The 16,686-nt window shown below is 35.8% G+C and overlaps 1 long non-coding RNA gene across 1 annotated transcript; it reads left to right on the top strand.

Annotated features, from left to right (window-relative positions):
* The first annotated feature begins 343 nt into the window (after positions 1-343).
* On the top strand, positions 344-16,077 carry LOC123651656. Its single transcript, XR_006740509.1, has 3 exons — positions 344-505; positions 4,143-4,146; positions 16,067-16,077. It is a non-coding gene; the product is annotated as an uncharacterized LOC123651656 (long non-coding RNA).
* Positions 16,078-16,686: the final 609 nt, after the last annotated feature.

Genomic DNA, 16,686 nt, shown 5'->3' with positions numbered 1-16,686 from the left:
CTTTGATGTTTCTATCTCTCTCTCCTCCTTCTTCCCTGAAATCAATAAAATATATATTTTTTAAAAAATAAATTATATCTTACTTTACTGTAGAGGACTTTTTTTTTTTTCCAGTCCCCCAAGGATCTATTCTTTCTTCCTACCAGTGCATTGATTTCTTTTCAGAAGATTCCCACTGTCTTTCTGTGTGTATTCCTAGTGGAATGTTAAAACCTGGTGATTGCTTCCTATGGAAGTGGCAGATATATAAGTTCCCCACCCTAATTCATGGAGGGTATAGATATAGTGCTTTTAATTTTGAGTAAGGAATGGAAGTCACTCAGGCAATTTGGCTGTCCTATATAATAAAAGCCTAATATGCTAAGTGTCTGGTTGTCCAGTCATCTGTTCAACCAATCAAAGCATAATATGCTAATGATATGCTAAGGTCACTCAACCACTCGCTATGATATTCACTGACCACCAGAGGGCAGAAGCTCTGACTGGAAGGTTAGCTTATTGCTGGGTTCCAGGTGATCTGGACTAAGTGAGATGGGCTGGACATGCCCTGGAGCCCTCCCGAGGTCTCTTCTCAGTTGGCCAAGCTCCCGTATCCCTCCCTGTCCCCAATCATGAACCAGTGGGGTCCCTTGGCTTGGCCTGTACCCTCTCGCAATCTGGGACACCTTCGAGGATGTTGGAGAGCCAGATTCAGCCCAGTCTCACAGACCAAGCTGAGGGACCCCAATGGTGCATGAATTTGTGCACTGAGCCTCTAGTTATGTGATGAAAAGGCCAACTATTTCCCTCTGTAAAAATGACTTCTGCAGTCTCTATTTCATTGTTGGTTTAGTTTCTATCAACTTCCAAATAACAAACTTCCCTTAAATTCTACAATATAAATATAAATTGCTACAACACTTACTTTTCTTATTGAAGTTAGACACATTCAGTTTCTAGGTTTGCAATTAAAGAATTCAAGCATAATACCTGTAATTATTAATCCCTTCACCTTCCTTAACTCATTTGAAATGTAAATAGCAAATACTAAAATAAAAATAAACTAGAAAACTGGAAAAAATCACTTTCTTAATGTATAATGTGTATAACAATTAGTAATGCTTTCATTTGCAATTAGACGAAATAATTTCGATTGTATTTAAAAATTTTGAAAGAAAGTAAAAGAAAAAAGTGGGGATAACAAAGAAAAAATGGAGATGTGAATAATTATGGCACAACATTTATAATGTACACTAATAAAAGTGTACACTAATAAAAGTGTGCCTCCACTTTGATTAAGAGCTCTCTAGAAGTCTTAGAAAGAAGAAAATATTGTCAGTTGCATATGTTTGAAGATTCCTGAGAGAAAAACGAATCACTTGCTAAGAAGGACAATTTCTCCTCATACGAGGCCCAGAGAGAAAAATTCCATTCTTATGTTTTTATGTGGGAACTGTACCAAATGCAATAGTGTTTGCAAAAACACCTCGAGAGGAAACACTGAATTGTGATTCACAGACTGTTTTTAGTGCTGTTCCTTGTGGTATGTCAATAGTATCAGACCAGAGAGAAATGCACCAGAGGTGGTTCTGTGGGGGACACACATATGACCCGGGTGTGTAACTCTCTGCCCTGCCATGCTGCTGTTTTATCCACGACAGATCTTACGATGTTTAGAGGGATGGGTAAGCTATTGACATTCAGGAACTCCTCCAAAACTATTGTTCTCCTAACGTATCACTGAGAATGGAGTTTAAAGTTGCATGCTCAGCAGTTATTTGCTGGGCAGTGGTTATACGTCGGCAGTAGAGCAGATGGTTAATCTGGCCATTGTTAAATTGCAAGACAGAAGTATAAACAGAAACCGTTTTTCTGTTTGGAGAAAAGGAGATGCATTCATGAAGGAGAGACAAGATTATCCTTATGCAAGAATTAGGCAATTTAAATGAAGGACTAGCCCAGCCAGTGTGGCTCAGTGTCAACCTATGAACCTGGGCCGGCCAGCCTGAGGACCTGGCCCTCCAGTGCATGAATTTTCATGGACCGGGCCTCAAGTGTTTATATATTTCTTCACAGTTCAAAAAAATCCCCCTTTCAAAACAGACAAACCAACAAGCCCCTAGACCTAGATGAATTCACTGGTACAGTCTATAAAATATTTAAGAAAAAAACATAATATTATTCTATCACAAACTCAGAGTAAAATAGGAAGGGATATATCTTTCAGCTTCTTTTATATGCCCAGTAGTTTACTGATACCAAGATCTGGCAGAGATATCTCATGTAAAGAAAATTACAGGACCAAGTGCCATATGAACATAGATACGAACTAACAAAATACTAACAATTAGAATTAATGGTACATTAAAGGCATAAAGTGTTATGACCAAGTAGGTTTTAATTCAGAATCATCACTTGATTTAATGTTAGAAAAACAATGTAATGTTTCTGGAGACATAATAAAAAGAAGAAAACTATTGATTTTTTAGATGTATAAAATTTATTAATAAAATTTATCAGTTTTCATAAGAAATGTCTCTCCTCAAGCAAGAAATAAAAGGAAACGTTTTCAATCTGATAAAAGAATATTCACAGAAAGCCTACAGGTAATATCTGACTTGATTATGAAACTCTGAACACCTTTTCCCTAAGGTGAGGGAAAAAGAAAGATGTACATGATCACCGTTTTATTTCACATTGTATTAGGCCTGACTCAGGGAATAATGTGAAAGAAAGAAAAAAGGGACAGAGTTACCAAAACAGAGAAAGAGGGTCTGAGAGGGACAGAGAGAACCCTGAAGTGAAACTAAGAATTATAACTGTCATTGTACACAGACAGAAAATACAAGGAAATATACAAATTACAAGAGCTAGTTCATAAATTTAGCAAGACCTCAGGATACATAGTCAATTGCGTTTCTATTAATTAGCAACAAACAACAGGACATGAAATTTTTAAATGGCATTTACAATTTCATCAAAAACATAGAACATCTAAGAATAATACTAATAACCTACATGCATTTTTCCTGAAAACTACACATTTTAAAGATTCAGATATCTAAATGGAAAGATATGTCATGTGTATAGATTGAAACGCACTAAACTTCTATTTGTACATTTTATCTAAATAGAGTTGATGCAATCACAATAAAAATTCCTGCAAAATTTTTATGGATATTTTTGGACAATTTTAATAATTCTATGAAAATGTAAATGACATGCAGAGGCAAGACCAACCTAAAAGCTACCGTAGCATAAACAGTGTCCTATCTGAATTAGAATAGGTAAAAATTTAAAAGGAGAAGAAAGTCCAGAAATAAGCCACATATATACAGCCTCTTGATTTATAACAAAAAGCACCAATGCAATTCAATTAAAATAAATATTATAAATTTAATTAATGATAAGGTGAAAACATGATAAAATTTGGGAATAGCAAAACATTTCTCATCTTAAATGCACACTCATCTGCACTATCTGTTAAATTCAACCAAATATGACCATACCTGTAAATCAGTTGGCTAGTTATATATGTATTGTTTCTAATCCTTAAGTCCATCTTTCTATACTCTTTTCTTAGCCAGTAGTTAGAGTCTTCAAAATACATTCACTAGACTGTCTTGATATCTGCTTTTTTGTTAGGTTCTACCAGGAAGTACTCACAGGAGACTAGATCTCTGGGTAAAGGGCAAAGGAACTCTATTTCTGTTTCCACATCCTGTCAGCTTCTCTCTGGCTATGGCTTCAGCTTCCAGCTTCTCTTGACATAAGGGATAGCTGCTGTTGCCCTCCTCAGAGGGTCCAACCCAGAATTCTGGTAACTCCATCTCTTTCCTCCCAACCACAGGAGTAGTAGCTGCTTCCTGCAGTTAATAATATTGAGGTTACTCAGCATCCCTTTTTATTTTTTTCAGTTTCAAATCAATGTCTTGTATCAACTCACACTATTTTATAAATACCTGTTGTTTTTCACTTTTCTGGCTGGGACTTGAATCATACAAAGCCTATAATGCACAAGAAATGTTTATCTTGAGGCAACTACATAAAAGTTTAAGATATTCTTTTTGGGTTTAAATTTAGTTTTTAAAAAATTTAAACCCACCTTAACTTTCTCAGCAACTAATCTAACCAGTCAACTAATTAGTACTAATGTATTTCAGGTCAGTTAATGCAAGAATAAAAATAAGTAGAAGTGATTGTTTTCTACAATATTTAACATATCATTTTTAGAGAGAGGGATAAACATCAATTGGACTAATTATAATTTAATTTGTGATATAATAAAAAACTGCAACGTAGATTCTGCAGATTTTTCATACTTGCTACAATTTCTCACCACTGGTTTCTGTTTACAGGCTATTTTGGCAACATATTTCTCATTTAGGTTATGACAATTGTTCTTATGGCCAATAGCAAGTTAATCAATCATTACACAACAGCTGCAGATGGGATCCCAATATATCTGTTTCCAATCCCAGTATTCAAGACCCTAGAGACAGTTGGCTTGTAATGAACAAGCCAAAGTAAATTTTTCACATGTCCAAGCAGAAAATCTATTTTGTTAGGGAAAGGTAAGAGTTAAAATAAGCATGGTCAGATTTACTGGAAAAGAAAGCAACTCTTGAAAGAATCAAAATATCTAAGGACAAAATTCCTGCCTTCTAGCTGCCCAACTTCTTTCCCTTGACAACCAACAGATAAGAACTAAAATCAGGTAACTAGTTGAGGTGCATTTTAAATTTCATATATCTTATAGGATATACATTTTAAAATGTGTTCCAAGAGCCCTTCAGAATGTGATTACTGTAATTCTTCATCATATTATAGGAAGGAAATCTTAGTCATTGAAAGAAGTCCACTCCAGGGCATCTACCAACTATCCAGCTAATATAAATAGCCATTGCTGTATTAGTAATGACAGCCATATGTCAACAATTCTTCTCATTAAAGACCAAAAGCCATTTCTACTTCCATTAGGCATTCTTTCTTGATTTGTTTTTTGAGGCTTTTGTCTTTTCCTAGGTGAGTTCAGTCTTGAAGGAGCTGTTCATTAAGTAACTCTGTCCTCACAGAAATAAATAATGGACACATGACCCAAACTAAGTTAAGTGAACTCCTCCCAAGAACTTCGAATCTTGCTTGGAGAAATTCAATAGCAACAATACCCTAGTCAGATTCTCATATTTTCTAGACTACTAGCAAATACTGTTTTCTGTCTTCCTTGAACCTCAATTGCCAACATTTCCTTTGAGTCTCTAAGCTACTCAGCATCTATCCTCCCAGGTCATTGGTCATTTTCTGCTTAAAATATTTTATTACCTTGAGTACTGCATATTCTATTATTTATGTATCTTTATTGTTAAAAGCATTACAGACTTCCCTATTGTGGTTCCCCCCCCCCCCCCCCCCCCAGTGACTCCCTCCATCCTGCCCCTGCCCCTGCCAGGCCTTCACCACACTATTGTCTGTGTCAGCAAACTCATTAGCCAACAGAGCCAAATATCAGCAGTACAACGATTGAAATTTCTTTTGAGAGCCAAATGTTTTAAACTTAAACTTCTTCTAATGCCACGTCTTCAAAATAGACTCGCCCAGGCCATGGTATTTTGTGGAAGAGCCACACTGAAGGGGCCAAAGAGCCGCATGTGGCTCGCGAGCTGCAGTTTGCCGACCACGGGATGCATGTACGTGTATAAGTTCCTCAGTTAATCTCTCTCTACATGCTCTGCTTAAATGTATACAGAGCCAATTTCTGTAGTGTGCAAGAATTTTTTTTTTCTAAGGGGTAATCTCTTTTTATAAGTGAGAAAATTGATGTGTAGGGTGGTTAAGGAAATTGTCTAAGGTCAAACTGTTGGTAAAATGCAGAGCTGGGATCTTAACTCAGGTCCCTCTGATCTAATAAAGCCAGTCTTCTAGATAAAATGGATTTGTAACTGAAAAGCAAATTGTATTCTATTCAAGGTAGAATATGTTTTAGCTATTTTTAGAAGTCTGGGAGGCTACAAGCATTGGTCTGGTAATTCATATTGTGAGAGGAAGGCTTTACTATGAATGGATAAAGGTGGCCTCATGGCCCAGTTTCTTCCATGGTTGAGACAGAGTATAGCTAATCAGGCTGTATAATAATGAGTCAGACCCCATCCGGGGAACAGTATTCTGCTATGATTTGCTTAGACAAAAACCCCTAAATAATATAAGATTTTGGTGAGAGAAAATAGTGGCAGTTTAAAAGTATTTTGTGGTAAGCAGTTTGTCAGTTCTTAGAGAAGTTAAATAAAGAATCACCATAGATTTTCCAGCAATTCTACCCTAGTACTAGTATGCACCCAAATGAATTAAAAACAGAGTCTCAAACAGATACTTGTACAGTCATGTTCATAGACACACCATTCACAAAAGCCAAAAGGTAAAAGCCACCCAAATAATATACATCAATGGAATAACATGTAAACAAGAAGTGATATATATATATATATATATATATATATATATATATATATATATATATATATATAATAAACACTACTCAGGCACAAAAAGAATGCAGTACTGATATATGCTACAATGTGGATACACTTTCGGAGCATCACGTGAAGTGAAAGACCTCAGACACAAAAGGCCATATATCATATGATTCTATTTGTATAAAATATCTAGATAAATCTATAGAGACTAAAGCAGATTGGTAGTTTCTAGGGGCCGAGGGAAGGGGAGAATATAGAGTGATTGTTTAATGAAGATAGGGATCTATTTTGAGGTGAGGAAATGTTTTGGAACTAGGTAGAGGTGGTGGTTACTAAGTGCCATGGAATTATACAGTTTAAAATTATTGGTTTTATTTTATGTGAATTTTACCTTGATTCTAAGGCATACCTCCTATGTGCTAGGTACAGTTCTAAATACTTTATATATAATATGCATTTACTTACCAAAATGACCAGTCAGTGGTAATAGACAAGAGTCATCTTAGCATCATCTTGCTGAGAAGCAAGATGAAATAAACTTAGAATAAAATATTAGATGAGGGATATATATTGGAATAAGATACATTATTTTCTATAAAAGAATTGCTATAAATGTAGTTGCACACCTCAATGGTGCTTCATCCTATAAATATATTTTATAAGGTTCATTTCTATTTGTCTCTTCACCAAAGTTAAATTTATTTTTGTTTCCAGGCCCCAGTTGTCATGTTATTTGTTACATTTATTTGTTTGTTATGCCTATCTCTTCAGTACAAATAACCAGGATTGCCAAGGCAAAATAAACATTTTTCAGCCAAAAGTACCTCAGGCACACACCAGTGCACAATTTATAACCATGACTAAAATTATTCTTATAAAAGCAAAAACAAAAGATATTAACATAACCCTAAATCATAGCCAGTTGTGCTAATTTATCACAAATTAACCTTGCACCTTGCATATGTCAAATACAAATGAATTATTTCTATTTATTAAAAAATAACAGCATTTGAGTTATCATACCAGATATACACTAAACACTGAAATGCAACAGCAACCAACAGAGACAAACACTTTTGTCTCATATAGCTAGAAAAATAACATAGCAATTAATAGTTAATATTTATATGGAACTTAACATGTTTAAGTTGGGGAAACAACTATAGGAATAGTGTGTTTGTGGATAAAGATGGGATGTTCTATTTTGGGCATAATAAGTCTGAGGACCAAAAGATATATAAGCTTAGAAGTTGAATAAACACTATTAGGGAGGGGAAGGAGAACTATGGCAATAGCAGAGTAGGGTATTAAAAAAAAATGAGGCCAGAGAAAGAAAAAAAGGAGAGAGAGATGGATCAAGTAGGAGCTTATGAGTCATAATACAAATTTACTAGTTACTTTTTTTTTTTTTAATCTGAGAACCCATTAGTGTGTTTTGAGGAGGGAAATGATCAGAGTTAGATTCTATAAGACCAGTTGATCTAATGTGTTCGTTTTTTTGTTTGTTTGTTTGTTGTTATTTTTTTAAAGATACTGAATCCTAGCTGGTTTAGCTCAGTGGATAGAGACTCAAACTGAAGGGTCCTAGGTTTGATTTCTGTCAAGGGCACCTATCTTGGTGGCAGGCTCGATCCCTGGTTGGGGTGCAACCAATTGATATGTCGATATGTGTCTCTCACATCAATATTTCTCTCTCTGTGTCTCTCCCCCTTCCTTACATTCTCTTGAATGAGGGTTAACAAAATAAAACAAACAAAAAAATACCCTGGGAGACTGAATAAGAGTATGGGAACTTGTGACTTCTGTTAAAAATGCTAATGGATATTGACTGGAGTTTGAATAGTGACATTAAATATAGGTCTAGGTTTGAGGAGAAAGGTCTATCCTGGAGTACTAATTTGGGAATCATCAACATATACAGGATAACCTATGAGACAGGATGATATTTCTCAGTGAATAAGTGTAGGTTGAAAAGTGTGGAGGTCCAAATACTGAGCCCCGAAATCTTAAAACATTGAGAGGTTAAAGACATAAAGAGGGATTGATGAGGAAAGGCCAAATGAATACCAAGAAAGCAAGGCAAGTGTGACATCCCAGAAGGCAAGTGAAGCAAAACACTCCAGTCTCTATTAGTGGTTTTCTTGAAGCCCTCAGTGGGCTTGAGGTGGAGTAGGAGGTTAGGGGCATAGGAAGTGAGGTGGTAGGTGAGGGAAAAGGGCAGCTCCTTCCTCTTCCCAGGAATGGGAGGGACCCTATCTCAGCCCTTCCTAAAAAGGCAGATGGTTCTTTGCTCCTCTATACCCCAAATCCTAGACAAACGATGCAGGGCATTCCTCTCTCTCATGTCCTACAAGTCCTTCAGAATCTCTCTTAAGAATGTGAAATCATGTCCCCTACGGGTTTGGGGTATCAGATAATAGTCACATTCAAATAGAACCTCTCAATTGCAATCCAGAAAATTCATTTTGTGCTCCTTTAACAAATGTTTATTGAGAGCTCACTGTTCTTGGCACAGAACGTGTCTAGGAGGATAGTCTTCGCTCTCCCCTAGGTACCTGTAGGGAATAGAGGCTGGGTTTTTACTTTCACTTTTCTCTCACACAAACCATACCATGGGAGTTTTTTCAGAATGGTAGAACATTTTTATTTCCTTTGCATGCATACTTTTAATTTCTTTACCTAATATAACCATTTCTTTACCTAATATAACTATTTTAAAGATGCAGGATGCTGGTCTTTTCCCTTAAGATCATGACACTATGTCCATTGGTTACAAGCTTTAGGAAAAGAAGAATCTCTGTTGTCCCACTGACTTGTTTTATTTAGTAAGTGTAATTGCTCCTCTATCAGGCATCAATTAAACTTTAGAAAGTAAAAGGTCAGATGTAGATTTATGCAAGATAAGACCACATGTTACTTGCCAGCCCATTCAAAAATGACATTGCTACTTGCCTTGTCCTTCTTTGTGTCCCTCAAAGATCTCGTTAGGATTTATAACCACTAATTGGAATGTATATCCTAGCTGCAATTAGCTTCTCTCAAAAGTCTCACTTATCTGGAGGAATTGGCTGTTTATTGCATCCCTAAAATCTATGAGAGATAGATCTTTTGCTTCAAATGTGGGAGTTATGAGAAGGAGGAAGAGGATAAACATCAAACACCGTGTAGGAAAGTATCAAATACCTATACATCAGCTGTCTATTGCAGTGTAACAAATTACTTCAAAACCCTATTAGCTGAAACATTACCGTTGTTTCTTATAACTTCTGTGAGCCAAGAATCTGAACATGACTGAGTTGGGTAGTTTTCTTTCAGGATCTCTCATAGTCTGCAGTCAAGATTTTGGCTAGCGTTGCATTCATCTTGAACAAGGGAAAGGTCTGTTTCCAAGCTCACTTACATGGTAGTTGGCAATTTTCACTGACTACTGTCCTCGGGCATCTGTTCTGGGCCATGTGCGTCTTAGGGATATGCACAACAAGGGGACTGGCTTCCCTCATACTAACAAATAGAAAAAGAGAAAATCATCATCCCTCAACATGGAAGCCACAGTTTTGATAAATCTAATCTTGAAAGTGATAGTTCATTGTTTTACTCTAGTCCAGTGGTCAGCAAACTCATTAGTCAACAGAGCCAAATATCAACAGTACAACGATTGAAATTTTGAGAGCCAAATTTTTTAAACGTAAACTATATAGGTAGGTACATTGTTATTAACTTAATTAGAGTACTCTTAAGCTGGCCTTTGCTAAACTCAAGGGGGCCAAAAAGCCTCAGTGGTTTGCTGACCACTGCTCTAGTCTGTTAGAAATAAGACTCTAAAATGAGCCCATCCTCAGAGAACATTACTATATTCTTCCTTATCTGCAGAGTCAGTAACGAATAATGCTGTACAAGGTTGTGGCTACTAGGAGGCTGAGATGTTTAGGGATAATTTTAAGGGCTGCCTACAACCTATTTGACATTTTTATTCTCTATCCTTGTCATCTTCACTGCCTCAAAGTTCCCATTCTCCACCAAACAGAATATGTCTCTCATTCTTTCCTTCCTAGGAAGTCTAAAATTCTCTTTGTTTTTTAATGTTACATCTCCTCAGCTAAGACACTCCACTTAACAAAGGAAAAATACAGTAAGTTAGCAGAATGTGGAAATTCTTGTTTCTTAAATATGCCCCTTGAGAGATCTCAGCAGTTTACATGGAACCATATAAACTTACTATAATGTTCTTCTTAGGATTAATTATTTCATATAACTACATAGCAATCAAGACTTCATTACTATAAAACACTGACAATAATCTCAACAATTGAATCTTTTAGAAAAGAGAAGCTATGCTCAACTGAATTCCATGTTATCATTGATCATATTTACAATGAGATTTCCCTAAATGAGTTGTGATTGTCAAAAGAGTTTTTCTTTTTTTCAAGTTAAGCTTTATTCAAGCAAAAATGCATGTATATTTCCAGCATCTCTCCTTATCGCTCTTCATGCGCCTCAAAGTAGTTCAATTACAGTAAAGAGGAGCACAAAGCTTTTGACATTTGGGCAAAGAACAATTCTGGTTATTAAACTCAGTCTTATCTTGGAACAAGCTGCCTCTCAGAGAACATTATTATATTTTTTCTTGTCTGCAGGGTCAATAACGAATAATGCTGTACAGCCATGAGTGCTCCGTGAACAAATGATACAGGCCTTTAAGGCTTAGTGGTTTCTTTTCCTTTGCTGTTGATACTATGATTCTTTGGTTTTGTTCTTGATTAAATTTAAGCTCTTTCCTAGGCTTGTCCAAATTTCAGAGGGAATAAACTTTTACATACAATAAGTCTCAGCCAGGCTTTTGCCTATTTTCAAATTTTCTCTAAACTTTGGAAATGGACCTCCCCCCCCCCCCCCCCCTCATCTTGGCAAAGAGAAATCACCCACAACCAATCAGCTAATGATCTATAATATAATAATAACATGACTTGAGTATCCTAGGATTCTCTTGCCCAGGAAGATGGAATCGCAAAAACTTTATTGGTTGTTTCAGTACTTTAAAAAAAATTCCACTGATCTGATCTCAGCCAGCTTTCATGAGGGGACTCAGGACAATATCAAATGACTGTTTGTTCTCAAGAGTCTTAATTTGGAACCATGAGTTCACTGCCCGTGATCTAATATTATTATATCATGGATTTTACCTCAGCCCCAAAAGACTTTCACAGTAAAAGACCTTCTTTAAGTAAGATTCCCCAAACCTCATAAATAGTTTGTCCTTTTGTTCCTTCCCATCTCTGGACAATATTCAGACTCTAATAATGGAATGATCTCTCTTCGTTTGGCAGAGAACAATCTTATCTACAATTTAGTTACTTTATCTGGCTTCATTAACAAGTTGTTGCAATTATTTTAAGGGAAAGGGTAGTTGACAGAAGCAACCAAGTTATGCCTAAAATGGGAAAGAATTTATGTGTTAATCGCTGTATATTCATTTCATATGAATCCTAATTTCTTCAGTGAGGGAAATAGCAATATACTCAAGTTGTATCATCTAAAGTGATGAAAGAAATATATGTAAGGAAAATAAAACAAATTACTTACGTGAACTTATATAAAGTTCTATAGTGATCATAGTGACATGTCATATTATCTAAGATGAAATATGAGACATTCAGGAGTTCAAGCAAACAATGAGTTGAGGAAGAAGTGACAAAGTATGTTTTATACATTATCTCCTTTCATCAGAGTTATGTAAAAAGGAAGTAATAGAAAGAGAAGATTTAAGAGAGAGCTTCTATACACATGCAAATTGCATGGTCCTGCAAGTAGGGTGCTTGTTTGAAGATAATTCTCATTAAGTGTGAACCTGAATGTCCAAGACTTCAAGAAGGCTCAACAAAATGTTTACTATTATAAAACTGAAAACATGAAAATAACATGTTGGTTAGAGTGATGTTTATAGATGTCAGGTGGATATAAGACACTGTCTCCTTAAGCACTGCTACTGGACATAAATTTCCCTTCTAGATACAGATATGCGTTTTCATTGTGCAAGTATCTCTAAGAACTCTGATGATCAATTTTCTGTCTAGTTCAATTAGAGAAGAAAGATATCACCTTGTCTCTCTGCTAAAGTTGTACTTGAACACTAAGCTCTTCTGGGTGGTCTTCCTGTCACTGGATTCCTGCCACCTTAGTAACCAACACTCCATCCACTCAGCATCGCATCGTGTTTTAAACCCAGTGGTCATCGCTGTCTCCAAAATAGAAGAACACTTGATGTTCTTATCAAGGAGTTCTTGTTTTCCTCAATGAAAAAACAGAATAATGGCAGACTGTAACACAAAAGGAGGCTTCAGGAAGGATTAAGTAGCCATTCAGTTGTCCCCATATTAATATTACATGAAGAAGTAAAATGAATACATCTTCTTGCTTGCTCCTTTTCTTCTTTGTTCTTTTACTTTAATAAAGAAAATGTACATGTGCAAGGTTATATATTGTTACTTGATGCTATAATATAAATTTTTAACTGTGTCATCCATTTGCTATTTTGTGAGATTAAGAAAATTAAAGCAGATAACTTGATAGACTACCAATGGCAAGTATCTTTTCTTTTTTATCTATACTTTAAGTTGATTATTATATTTTTAAATTTCTTTGTTGATTAAGGTATTATATATGTTTCCTCATCCCCCCTTTAATCCCCAACCCCTCTCCCCCACTCAGGCCCTCACCCTCCCGTTGTCTGTGTCCATTGGTTAGGCTTATGTGCATGCATATAAGTCCTTTGGTTGATCTTTCCCCCTTATCCTCCCCCTCCCTTACCTTCGCTCTAGCAGTTATCTTATATCAATATCAGGAATCAATGTAAAGTTTCCTTATAGAATTGTGGTAGCCTTCTTATTTTTGATGTTTACCATTTTTATTTGGAGTAATGTAGAGTTTTCACTTCATGATACCAATCTGTTCCTGAAAGTACTACTTGTCAAATTCATTTCCAATTCATGCAAGCATACTGAAATGCAATATTCAAATGAAAATACACGTACCTTTACCTATCACAAAATTTAGGGAAATAAAATGCATGTAAAGAATGCATACATATTTATAAAATTTGACTTTTTTTAATCTGAGAAAGACTTACCTTTTCTGATATTAGACTCCATTTTTAATTTATGTTGCAAATAGTATTCATAGATATTTTCAAAATCCCATGTTAATGAAAAAATCATTTCTAATTTCAACATTCTTTTTCTGGCACACATGAACATATCCAATTGGTCTTTTTTTTTTTTTTTTTTTTTTTTTAAATACCCTCTTCTAAATAAAAACCAACAAAATAATGATTGTTTTCTTGTCAAAGCCATATAAATGATTGGTTTTCTAGTGTTGCATAAAAAAATCACCCAAACACTTACTAGTTAGAAAGAACCACTACTTGCACATGTTTCTTTATGTTGAGCTGGGCTTAGATGGGGGCTGGTTAGGCAGGATTCTTTTTGGTCACCTGAGTATTAAGTTGGGGAGAGGACAGCTGAGGGGAGACGCATCCTGGATGGCCTTCTTTGTGTCTAGAACTTCCATAGGGACAGCTTGACACAGCTGACATGTCTGTCACATGAAAATAGCATCTTAGAGAGAAAGGGTAAAGCAGCAAGGCTTCTTGAGATCTTGTTCAGTCAGATAACATTCCTTGTCTCATTGTATTGACCAATCAAGTAAACCGAGGTTCAAAGGGTAAGGAAATACATTCTACATCTTGATAGAAGAGATTTCAAGAAATTGTGCCCATTTTCATTCCATCACAGTTAGTATCAGCAATGTTATATGAAAATCATATTATAAATTCACTTAAATATGAATAAAAATATGTGTATAAAGACTATATTTTCTCCTAAAGGAACACTATAATCAAAATATTATGATTTATTGCTGAAAGTTAAATCTTAAACACAAACAATAAAATTATTATTTTAATTGAATTTTAAAATGCCTGATCAGTTTTAAATATATGTGTTAGAATAAATATTCAGAATCTCCTATTAATATTGAACTTGAAAACAACATATTTATTTCAAAGTATTTAAATACAGTGATGAAAGACAACATAGGTAACTCATTTTAGAATTTATGACTGTTAAAACAGAAATCTGAAAATGTGACATATGTGTAACTCCTTAATATAAAAAAATACAGAATAATGTAATCAATTTGGTAAACTTGAATGATTCACCTCAGATTTTCCTTTTTTCACTACATTTTTCATAGATAGAAAAACAAACATAGATAAACACAGAAAAGCTGCAAAGAAAGAACAATAAGACGAGACCACTTTTATCAGGTGTTAAAATATACTATAAAATCTCTATAATTCAAAGCATATGGTACTAATGAATAGATAAAAGAATGTATTGGCTATATTTCCAGGAAAATCATATAAAAGAAAAAAAGAAAAATGATTTGTGACTTTGGGCAAAGGTTTTTTAATTAAGAAGCAAATAAAATATAAAAGTATAACTAATCCTACTTTTTTGAAAATTGAAATCATTTGTTTTTCAAAATAAACTACAAAGAGAATAAAAAGGCTATACAACTTGGAGAAAATATTTGCTAAGTAAATACCTGATGAAGGACTTGCATTTAGGTGATATAAAGTACTCTTATGACTCAATAATAAGAAAATAGCCCAGTTTAAGAAATGAGCTAAGATCAGACACTTTACAGAAGTAGATATGTGTCTAAATAAGCACAAAGATGCTCATCATCATTAGTCATCAAGGAAATATAAACTAAAACCACAATAAAACACTAACACACATCAAGGCAAGGGTTTAATAAATACATTTCAATTAAACAAAACTGTTTATAAAGATTATATCTTCATTTAATAAATTCTAGAGAACATACTTTATGAATATGGAGAGTGACTCAAAAGAATATTTGTTATGCAAGAAGGAGCAGTAAACAAACTCGTAAACATGAATAGAAATGTAAAGCAAGCAGTATAATGTAGAAGTATTACTTATTATAAAATGTAAATCAAAGGGTTAGAAAATCAAGGAGTCAAGAGGACGCAAAGGAATGAGCCCTAAAGCCAGGAGGGTGAAAGCTTAGGCTTCACTCCCTAGTTATTGATGCTCATGGCAAAATTCCTTTAAACTTTGTATCTGTAACTTTATATTTATATGTCTAACTCTCCTTCCCATTTTATAAAGTGGTTTTATGTATCAAAGCTAGTAATGAATACAAAGATTTTGATAATTGTTAAATATAGTGATTAAAATATCATGACTGTTATCCTAAATATTAAAGTGCTAATATGCAAATGGTTGTCATACTCTCAAGCCATCAGAACTGCTCAGACACTCAACAATGGGGAGAGAGGAACGGGGACCAGCCAGGCACAAATGAGCTTGAGAGAGAGGAATGGGGACCAACCAGGCTGCAGCCCTGGAGAGGGACAAGCTGCTCACCCCAGGTCCTGGGCACTTATGGCTATGGCCTATGTGAATCCGCCCGCCCACAGTACCTTGCCGCTGTGGCCGGCCCTGCCCTGGCAAAGCAAGCCTGGGTCCTGGGTCCCTGCAACTGGCCAGAGGAGGAGATCCTGGGTCCCAGGTTTGGGGCAAGGCGGTTAGGGCCAATCAGGCCAGCAGGGTATCAGTTAGGGGCAATCAGGCTGGTAGGGGAGCAGTTAGGGGAACAGGCAGACAGGCAGAGGTGGTTAGGGGTCAACAGGCAGGCAGGCAGGCGAGCATTTAGGTGCTAGTGGTCCTAGATTGCAAAAGTCGGTTGGACATCCCCTGAGGGGTCCTGGATTGGAGAGGGTGCAGGCTAAACTGAGGAACCCCCCCCCCTCCACCCCCTCCATGCACAAATTTTGTGTACCGGGCCTCTAGTTAAATCATAAAGTAACTAGAAAACACTTTTTAAAATCATTTATCTTTTCTTCTGTTAGGTGGGAAATAGAGAAAGGCTAAGTGGCATGTCATAGATTATATGTCCAGTTAGTGAGAATGCTTGTACTAAAATAAAATAGGTTCCCTGACTCCTAGTCCAGTACAGTTGTGTGCTGCTTATTGACTGGGTACATTCTGACAGATGTGTGGTTAGGCTGTTGGATCGCCTGTGGCTCTTAAGCTACAAGCCTGTACAGCATGTTACTGTGCAAAACAGCATGAGATTGAATCCAGCACAAGAAAAAATGATGTGATCAAGAGACTTGGTAAACAGGAGATATATGAGGTTGTTGGCAGTG

This window comes from Pipistrellus kuhlii, unplaced genomic scaffold (genome assembly GCF_014108245.1).
Source record: "Pipistrellus kuhlii isolate mPipKuh1 unplaced genomic scaffold, mPipKuh1.p scaffold_m20_p_7, whole genome shotgun sequence".
Classification (NCBI taxonomy): Eukaryota; Metazoa; Chordata; class Mammalia; order Chiroptera; family Vespertilionidae; genus Pipistrellus; species Pipistrellus kuhlii.
The sequence above is the reverse complement of the archived record's forward strand: the minus strand, read 5'-3'. Positions and strand labels throughout refer to the sequence as shown.